Source organism: Lepidochelys kempii, unplaced genomic scaffold (assembly GCF_965140265.1).
Source record: "Lepidochelys kempii isolate rLepKem1 unplaced genomic scaffold, rLepKem1.hap2 scaffold_68, whole genome shotgun sequence".
Classification (NCBI taxonomy): domain Eukaryota; kingdom Metazoa; phylum Chordata; order Testudines; family Cheloniidae; genus Lepidochelys; species Lepidochelys kempii.
The window spans coordinates 272,501-282,500 of record NW_027333642.1 but is presented as its reverse complement, the minus strand read 5'-3'; positions in this window follow the sequence as shown (position 1 = coordinate 282,500).

The window sequence follows — 10,000 nt, the reverse complement described above, 5'->3', positions numbered from 1 at the left end:
GACGGAGCGGGGTCCGCCCGGCCCCAGCCCGCGGGGGCAGGAACCGGGTTGACCTGGTGGCCGGAGGAGAATTAAGCCCGGGGCCGCGGGGCAGGGGCACCCGGACGGAGCGGGGTCCGCCCGGCCCCAGCCCGCGGGGGCAGGAACCGGGTTGACCTGGTGGCCGGAGGAGTATTAAGCCCGGGGCAGGGGCACCCGGACGGAGCGGCGTCCGCCCGGCCCCAGCCCGCGGGGGCAGGAACCGGGTTGACCTGGTGGCCGGAGGAGAATTAAGCCCGGGGCCGCGGGGCAGGGGCACCCGGACGGAGCGGCGTCCGCCCGGCCCCAGCCCGCGGGGGCAGGAACCGGGTTGACCTGGTGGCCGGAGGAGAATTAAGTCCGGGGCCGCGGGGCAGGGGCACCCGGACGGAGCGGGGTCCGCCCGGCCACAGCCCGCGGGGGCAGGAACCGGGTTGACCTGGTGGCCGGAGGAGAATTAAGCCCGGGGCCCCGGGGCAGGGGCACCCGGACGGAGCGGGGTCCGCCCGGCCCCAGCCCGCGGGGGCAGGAACCGGGTTGACCTGGTGGCCGGAGGAGAATTAAGCCCGGGGCCGCGGGGCAGGGGCACCCGGACGGAGCGGGGTCCGCCCGGCCCCAGCCCGCGGGGGCAGGAACCGGGTTGACCTGGTGGCCGGAGGAGAATTAAGCCCGGGGCCCCGGGGCAGGGGCACCCGGACGGAGCGGGGTCCGCCCGGCCCCAGCCCGCGGGGGCAGGAACCGGGTTGACCTGGTGGCCGGAGGAGAATTAAGCCCGGGGCCGCGGGGCAGGGGCACCCGGACGGAGCGGGGTCCGCCCGGCCCCAGCCCGCGGGGGCAGGAACCGGGTTGACCTGGTGGCCGGAGGAGAATTAAGCCCGGGGCCCCGGGGCAGGGGCACCCGGACGGAGCGGGGTCCGCCCGGCCCCAGCCCGCGGGGGCAGGAACCGGGTTGACCTGGTGGCCGGAGGAGTATTAAGCCCGGGGCAGGGGCACCCGGACGGAGCGGCGTCCGCCCGGCCCCAGCCCGCGGGGGCAGGAACCGGGTTGACCTGGTGGCCGGAGGAGAATTAAGCCCGGGGCCGCGGGGCAGGGGCACCCGGACGGAGCGGCGTCCGCCCGGCCCCAGCCCGCGGGGGCAGGAACCGGGTTGACCTGGTGGCCGGAGGAGAATTAAGTCCGGGGCCCCGGGGCAGGGGCACCCGGACGGAGCGGGGTCCGCCCGGCCACAGCCCGCGGGGGCAGGAACCGGGTTGACCTGGTGGCCGGAGGAGTATTAAGCCCGGGGCAGGGGCACCCGGACGGAGCGGCGTCCGCCCGGCCCCAGCCCGCGGGGGCAGGAACCGGGTTGACCTGGTGGCCGGAGGAGTATTAAGCCCGGGGCAGGGGCACCCGGACGGAGCGGCGTCCGCCCGGCCACAGCCCGCGGGGGCAGGAACCGGGTTGACCTGGTGGCCAAAAAGCAAACCGGCCACCAGGTAAACCCGTTCAAAGTATAGGGTTGACCTGGTGGCCGAACAGCAAACCGGCCACCAGGTCAACCCGTTCAAAGTATAGGGTTGACCTGGTGGCCGAACAGCAAACCGGCCACCAGGTAAACCCGTTCAAAGTATAGGGTTGACCTGGTGGCCGAAAAGCAAACCGGCCACCAGGTAAACCCGTTCAAAGTATAGGGTTGACCTGGTGGCCGAAAAGCAAACCGGCCACCAGGTAAACCCGTTCAAAGTATAGGGTTGACCTGGTGGCCGAAAAGCAAACCGGCCACCAGGTCAACCCGTTCAAAGTATAGGGTTGACCTGGTGGCCGAAAAGCAAACCGGCCACCAGGTCAACCCGTTCAAAGTATAGGGTTGACCTGGTGGCCGAAAAGCAAAGCGGCCACCAGGTAAACCCGTTCAAAGTATAGGGTTGACCTGGTGGCCGAAAAGCAAAGCGGCCACCAGGTCAACCCGTTCAAAATATAGGGTTGACCTGGTGGCCGAAAAGCAAACCGGCCACCAGGTCAACCCATTGAAAGTATAGGGTTGACCTGGTGGCCGGACGGGAAGGAAGCCCCGAGCCCCGGGGCAGGGGGACCCGGGTGGAGTGGGGTCCGTCCGGCTCCAGCCCGCGGGGGAGGCTCCGGGTTGACCTGGTGTCCGGACGGGAACGAAGCCCCGACCCCGTGGCAGGGGGACCCGCACGGAGAAGGCGTCCGACCGGCCCCAGCTCGCGCTGCAGGCTCCGGGTTGACCTGGTGACTCCCCTGCCTCGGGTGGCCCCGATCCTTTTTTTCCGTTTTTTTTTTTTTCCGTTTTTTGGCCGGAGAGTGGTCGGGATGCCCCCCCGGCACCCCTTTTGTGGTCGTTGAAAATTTTGTTTCAGACTTCCAGGGGCCCGATCCCTGACCGGGGCGTTTCAGGCTGGCCTGGCGGACTTCTCTGCACAGGCTCCGGATTGACCCGGTGACTCCCCTGCCTCGGGTGGGCCCGATCCTTTTTTCCGTTTTTTTTTTTTTGGGTCCGGAGAGTGGTCTGGATGCCCCCCCAGAACCCCTTTTGGGGTCGGTGAAAAATTTTTTTCAGACTTCCAGGGTCCCGATCCCTGACCACGGCGCCGCAGGCTGGTCTGGGGGACTTGTCTGGCGAGGGCAGGCACAGGGTTGACATGGTGTCCGGACGGGAAGGAAGCCCCGAGCCCCGGGGCACGGGTACCCGGCCTGAGCGGGGTCCGTCCGGCCCCAGCCCGCGGTGCAGGCTCCGGGTTGACCTGGTGTCCAGAAGCCCCGAGCCCCAGGGCAGGGGTACCCGGGCTGATCGGGGTCCGTCCGGCCCCAGCCCTCGGTGCAGGCTCCGGGTTGACCTGGTGACTCCCCTGCCTCGCGTGGCCCCGATCCTTTTTTCCGGTTTTTTTTTTCCTTTTTTGGCCGGAGAGTGGTCGCGATGCCTCCCCCCCGCCACCCCGTTTTGGGTCGGTGGGAAAAAAATCAGACTTCCAGGGACCCGATCCCTGGCCGCGGCGTTTCAGGCTGGCCTGGCGGACTTCTCTGCACAGGCTCCGGGTTGAACCAGTGACTCCCCTGCCTCGGGTGGGCCCGATCCTTTTTTCCGTTTTTTTTTTTTTATTTATTTTTTGGCCGGAGAGTGGTAGGGATGCCTTCCCCGCCACCCCGTTTGGGGTCGGTGAAAAAAAAATTCAGACTTCCAGGGGCCCGATCCCTGGCCGCGGCGTTTCAGGCTGCCCTGGCGGACTTCTCTGCACAGGCTCCGGGTTGAACCAGTGACTCCCCTGCCTCGGGTGGGCCCGATCCTTTTTTCCGTTTTTTTTTTTTTTTTTTTTGGGGTCCGGAGAGTGGTCTGGATGTCCCTCAGATCCCCTTTTGGGGTCGATGAAAATTTTTTAAAAAGACTTCCAGGGTCCCGATCCCTGACCACGGCATCGCAGAGTGGCCTGGGGGGCTTGTCCGGCGGGGGGCAGGCTGCGGCTTGACATGGTGTCCGGACGGAAAGGAAGCCCCGAGCCCGCGGCAGGGGGACCCGGGCGGAGCGGGGTCCGTCCGGCCCCAGCCCGCGGGGGGCAGGCTCCGGGTTGACCTGGTGTCCGGAAGCCCCGAGCCCCGGGGCAGGGGTACCCGGGCTGATCGGGGTCCGTCCGGCCCCAGCCCGCGGTGCAGGCTCCGGGTTGACCTGGTGTCCGGAAGCCCCGAGCCCCAGGGCAGGGGTACCCGGGCTGATCGGGGTCCGTCCGGCCCCAGCCCGCGGTGCAGGCTCCGGGTTGACCTGGTGACTCCCCTGCCTCGGGTGGCCCCGATCCTTTTTTCCGTTTTTTTTTTTTCATTTTTTGGCCGGAGAGTGGTAGGGATGTCTTCCCCCGCCACCCCGTTTGGGGTCGTTGAAAAAAAATTTCAGACTTCCAGGGCCCCGATCCCTGGCGGGGCGTTTCAGGCTGGCCGGCGGGACCTCTCGGGCACAGGCGCCGGGTTGACCCGCTGACTCCCCTGCCTCGGGTGGCCCCGATCCTTTTTCCCGTTTTTTTTTTTTTTTCATTTTTTGGCCGGAGAGTGGTAGGGATGCCTTCCCCCGCCACCCCGTTTGGGGTCGGTGAAAAAAAATTTCAGACTTCCAGGGCCCCGATCCCTGGCGGGGCGTTTCAGGCTGGCCGGCGGGACCTCTCGGGCACAGGCGCCGGGTTGACCCGGTGACTCCCCTGCCTCGGGTGGCCCCGATCCTTTTTTCCGTTTTTTTTTTTTTTTCATTTTTTGGCCGGAGAGTGGTAGGGATGCCTTCCCCCGCCACCCCGTATGGGGTCGGTGAAAAAAAATTTCAGACTTCCAGGGCCCCGATCCCTGGCGGGGCGTTTCAGGCTGGCCGGCGGGACCTCTCGAGCACAGGCGCCGGGTTGACCCGGTGACTCCCCTGCCTCGGGTGGCCCCGATCCTTTTTTCCGTTTTTTTTTTTTGGGTCCGGAGAGTGGTCTGGATGCCCCTCAGATCGCCTTTTGGGGTCGGTGAAAATTTTTAAAAAAGACTTCCAGGGTCCCGATCCGTGACCACGGCGTCGCAGGGTGGCCTGGGGGGCTTGTCCGGCGGGGGGCAGGCTGCGGCTTGACATGGTGTCCGGACGGGAAGGAAGCCCCGAGCCCGCGGCAGGGGGACCCGGGCGGAGCGGGGTCCGTCCGGCCCCAGCCCGCGGGGGGCAGGCTCCGGGTTGACCTGGTGTCCGGAAGCCCCGAGCCCCAGGGCAGGGGTACCCGGGCTGACCGGGGTCCGTCCGGCTCCAGCCCGCGGTGCAGGCTCCGGGTTGACCTGGTGTCCGGAAGCCCCGAGCCCCAGGGCAGGGGTACCCGGGCTGATCGGGGTCCGTCCGGCCCCAGCCCGCGGTGCAGGCTCCGGGTTGACCTGGTGTCCGGAAGCCCCGAGCCCCAGGGCAGGGGTACCCGGGCTGATCGGCGTCCGTCCGGCCCCAGCCCGCGGTGCAGGCTCCGGGTTGACCTGGTGACTCCCCTGCCTCGGGTGGCCCCGATCCTTTTTTCCGTTTTTTTTTTTTTTTTTCATTTTTTGGCCGGAGAGTGGTAGGGATGCCTTCCCCCGCCACCCCGTTTGGGGTCGTTGAAAAAAAATTTCAGACTTCCAGGGCCCCGATCCCTGGCGGGGCGTTTCAGGCTGGCCGGCGGGACCTCTCGGGCACAGGCGCCGGGTTGACCCGCTGACTCCCCTGCCTCGGGTGGCCCCGATCCTTTTTCCCGTTTTTTTTTTTTTTTTTCATTTTTTGGCCGGAGAGTGGTAGGGATGCCTTCCCCCGCCACCCCGTATGGGGTCGGTGAAAAAAAATTTCAGACTTCCAGGGCCCCGATCCCTGGCGGGGCGTTTCAGGCTGGCCGGCGGGACCTCTCGGGCACAGGCGCCGGGTTGACCCGGTGACTCCCCTGCCTCGGGTGGCCCCGATCCTTTTTCCCGTTTTTTTTTTTTTTTTCATTTTTTGGCCGGAGAGTGGTAGGGATGCCTTCCCCCGCCACCCCGTATGGGGTCGGTGAAAAAAAATTTCAGACTTCCAGGGCCCCGATCCCTGGCGGGGCGTTTCAGGCTGGCCGGCGGGACCTCTCGGGCACAGGCGCCGGGTTGACCCGGTGACTCCCCTGCCTCGGGTGGCCCCGATCCTTTTTTCCGTTTTTTTTTTTTTTTCATTTTTTGGCCGGAGAGTGGTAGGGATGCCTTCCCCCGCCACCCCGTTTGGGGTCGGTGAAAAAAAATTTCAGACTTCCAGGGCCCCGATCCCTGGCGGGGCGTTTCAGGCTGGCCGGCGGGACCTCTCGGGCACAGGCGCCGGGTTGACCCGGTGACTCCCCTGCCTCGGGTGGCCCCGATCCTTTTTTCCGTTTTTTTTTTTTTGGGTCCGGAGAGTGGTCTGGATGCCCCTCAGATCGCCTTTTGGGGTCGCTGAAAATTTTTAAAAAAGACTTCCAGGGTCCCGATCCGTGACCACGGCGTCGCAGGGTGGCCTGGGGGGCTTGTCTGGCGGGGGGCAGGCTCCGGCTTGACATGGTGTCCGGACGGGAAGGAAGCCCCGAGCCCGCGGCAGGGGGACCCGGGCGGAGCGGGGTCCGTCCGGCCCCAGCCCGCGGGGGGAAGGCTCCGGGTTGACCTGGTGTCCGGAAGCCCCGAGCCCCGGGGCAGGGGTACCCGGGCTGATCGGGGTCCGTCCGGCCCCAGCCCGCGGTGCAGGCTCCGGGTTGACCTGGTGTCCGGAAGCCCCGAGCCCCAGGGCAGGGGTACACGGGCTGATCGGGGTCCGTCCGGCCCCAGCCCGCGGTGCAGGCTCCGGGTTGACCTGGTGACTCCCCTGCCTCGGGTGGCCCCGATCCTTTTTTCCGTTTTTTTTTTTTTTCATTTTTTGGCCGGAGAGTGGTAGGGATGTCTTCCCCCGCCACCCCGTTTGGGGTCGTTGAAAAAAATTTTCAGACTTCCAGGGCCCCGATCCCTGGCGGGGCGTTTCAGGCTGGCCGGCGGGACCTCTCGGGCACAGGCGCCGGGTTGACCCGGTGACTCCCCTGCCTCGGGTGGCCCCGATCCTTTTTTCCGTTTTTTTTTTTTTTTTTTCATTTTTTGGCCGGAGAGTGGTAGGGATGCCTTCCCCCGCCACCCCGTTTGGGGTCGGTGAAAAAAAATTTCAGACTTCCAGGGCCCCGATCCCAGGCGGGGCGTTTCAGGCTGGCCGGCGGGACCTCTCGGGCACAGGCGCCGGGTTGACCCGGTGACTCCCCTGCCTCGGGTGGCCCCGATCCTTTTTTCCGTTTTTTTTTTTTTGGGTCCGGAGAGTGGTCTGGATGCCCCTCAGATCGCCTTTTGGGGTCGCTGAAAATTTTTAAAAAAGACTTCCAGGGTCCCGATCCGTGACCACGGCGTCGCAGGGTGGCCTGGGGGGCTTGTCCGGCGGGGGGCAGGCTGCGGCTTGACATGGTGTCCGGACGGGAAGGAAGCCCCGAGCCCGCGGCAGGGGGACCCGGGCGGAGCGGGGTCCGTCCGGCCCCAGCCCGCGGGGGGCAGGCTCCGGGTTGACCTGGTGTCCGGAAGCCCCGAGCCCCAGGGCAGGGTTACACGGGCTGATCGGGGTCCGTCCGGCTCCAGCCCGCGGTGCAGGCTCCGGGTTGACCTGGTGTCCGGAAGCCCCGAGCCCCAGGGCAGGGGTACCCGGGCTGATCGGGGTCCGTCCGGCCCCAGCCCGCGGTGCAGGCTCCGGGTTGACCTGGTGTCCGGAAGCCCCGAGCCCCAGGGCAGGGGTACCCGGGCTGATCGGGGTCCGTCCGGCCCCAGCCCGCGGTGCAGGCTCCGGGTTGACCTGGTGACTCCCCTGCCTCGGGTGGCCCCGATCCTTTTTTCCGTTTTTTTTTTTTTTTCATTTTTTGGCCGGAGAGTGGTAGGGATGCCTTCCCCCGCCACCCCGTTTGGGGTCGGTGAAAAAAAATTTCAGACTTCCAGGGCCCCGATCCCTGGCGGGGCGTTTCAGGCTGGCCGGCGGGACCTCTCGGGCACAGGCGCCGGGTTGACCCGGTGACTCCCCTGCCTCGGGTGGCCCCGATCCTTTTTTCCGTTTTTTTTTTTTTTTCATTTTTTGGCCGGAGAGTGGTAGGGATGCCTTCCCCCGCCACCCCGTATGGGGTCGGTGAAAAAAAATTTCAGACTTCCAGGGCCCCGATCCCTGGCGGGGCGTTTCAGGCTGGCCGGCGGGACCTCTCGGGCACAGGCGCCGGGTTGACCCGGTGACTCCCCTGCCTCGGGTGGCCCCGATCCTTTTTCCCGTTTTTTTTTTTTTTTTTCATTTTTTGGCCGGAGAGTGGTAGGGATGCCTTCCCCCGCCACCCCGTATGGGGTCGGTGAAAAAAAATTTCAGACTTCCAGGGCCCCGATCCCTGGCGGGGCGTTTCAGGCTGGCCGGCGGGACCTCTCGTGCACAGGCGCCGGGTTGACCCGGTGACTCCCCTGCCTCGGGTGGCCCCGATCCTTTTTTCCGTTTTTTTTTTTTTTTGGGTCCGGAGAGTGGTCTGGATGCCCCTCAGATCCCCTTTTGGGGTCGCTGAAAATTTTTAAAAAAGACTTCCAGGGTCCCGATCCGTGACCACGGCATCGCAGGGTGGCCTGGGGGGCTTGTCCGGCGGGGGGCAGGCTCCGGCTTGACATGGTGTCCGGACGGGAAGGAAGCCCCGAGCCCGCGGCAGGGGGACCCGGGCGGAGCGGGGTCCGTCCGGCCCCAGCCCGCGGGGGGAAGGCTCCGGGTTGACCTGGTGTCCGGAAGCCCCGAGCCCCGGGGCAGGGGTACCCGGGCTGATCGGGGTCCGTCCGGCCCCAGCCCGCGGTGCAGGCTCCGGGTTGACCTGGTGTCCGGAAGCCCCGAGCCCCAGGGCAGGGGTACCCGGGCTGATCGGGGTCCGTCCGGCCCCAGCCCGCGGTGCAGGCTCCGGGTTGACCTGGTGTCCGGAAGCCCCGAGCCCCAGGGCAGGGGTACCCGGGCTGATCGGGGTCCGTCCGGCCCCAGCCCGCGGTGCAGGCTCCGGGTTGACCTGGTGACTCCCCTGCCTCGGGTGGCCCCGATCCTTTTTTCCGTTTTTTTTTTTTTTTCATTTTTTGGCCGGAGAGTGGTAGGGATGCCTTCCCCCGCCACCCCGTTTGGGGTCGGTGAAAAAAAATTTCAGACTTCCAGGGCCCCGATCCCTGGCGGGGCGTTTCAGGCTGGCCGGCGGGACCTCTCGGGCACAGGCGCCGGGTTGACCCGGTGACTCCCCTGCCTCGGGTGGCCCCGATCCTTTTTTCCGTTTTTTTTTTTTTTCATTTTTTGGCCGGAGAGTGGTAGGGATGCCTTCCCCCGCCACCCCGTATGGGGTCGGTGAAAAAAAATTTCAGACTTCCAGGGCCCGATCCCTGGCGGGGCGTTTCAGGCTGGCCGGCGGGACCTCTCGTGCACAGGCGCCGGGTTGACCCGGTGACTCCCCTGCCTCGGGTGGGCCCGATCCTTTTTTCCGAGGTTTTTTTCCATTTCGGCCGGAGAGTGCTCTGGATGCCCCCCCAGCACCCCTTTGGCGGTCGGTGAAATTTTTTTTTTTAGACCTCCAGGGGCCCGATCCCTGGCCGCGGCGTCGCAGGCTGGCCTGGAGGAGCTCTCCTGCGGGGACAGGGTCCGGGTTGACCCGGTGACTCCCCTGCCTCGGGTGGGCCCGATCCTTTTTTCCGTTTTTTTTTTTTTTTCCCGGAGAGTGGTCTGGGTGTCCCCCCAGCACCCCTTTGGGGGTCGGTGAAAAATTTTTTTTCCGACTTCCAGGGGCCCGATCCACGGCCGCGGCGTCGCAGGCTGGCCTGGTGGCCTTCTCTCGCTCCGGCCGCGGATGGCGAGACGCTCGGCCACCAGGTCAACCCGGAGGAAAAACGGCTGAAAAAAAATCGCTAAGTCCCTGCTCGGCCACCAGGTCAACCCGGAGGAAAAACGGCTGAAAAAAATTTTCTAAGTCCCTGCTCGGCCACCAGGTCAACCCGGAGGAAAAACGGCTGAAAAAAATTAGTAAGTCCCTGCTCGGCCACCAGGTCAACCCGGAGGAAAAAACGGCTGAAAAAATTTTTCTAAGTCCCTGCTCGGCCACCAGGTCAACCCCAGGAAAAGGCTGAAAAAATGGCTAAGTCCCTGCTCGGCCACCAGGTCAACCCCAGGAAAAGGCTGAAAAAATGGCTAAGTCCCTGCTCGGCCACCAGGTCAACCCCAGAAAAAGGCTGAAAAAATTTCTAAGTCCCTGCTCGGCCACCAGGTCAACCCCATTGAAAGTAACGGGTTGACCTGGTGGCCGGCAGTCTCACGGAAGTCCGGATGGGGTCGCCAAAACTCCCTTCGGCCGACCGAGGGAACCACGAGGTCGGATTGATTTTCAGATTGGTCCCGCTAAAATGGCGGTTGGATTTTTCACATAGTTCATTCCGACGGGTGCGCGGAGATTTCTGAGGACAGGTTTTTCAGAACCTCTGAGAACCA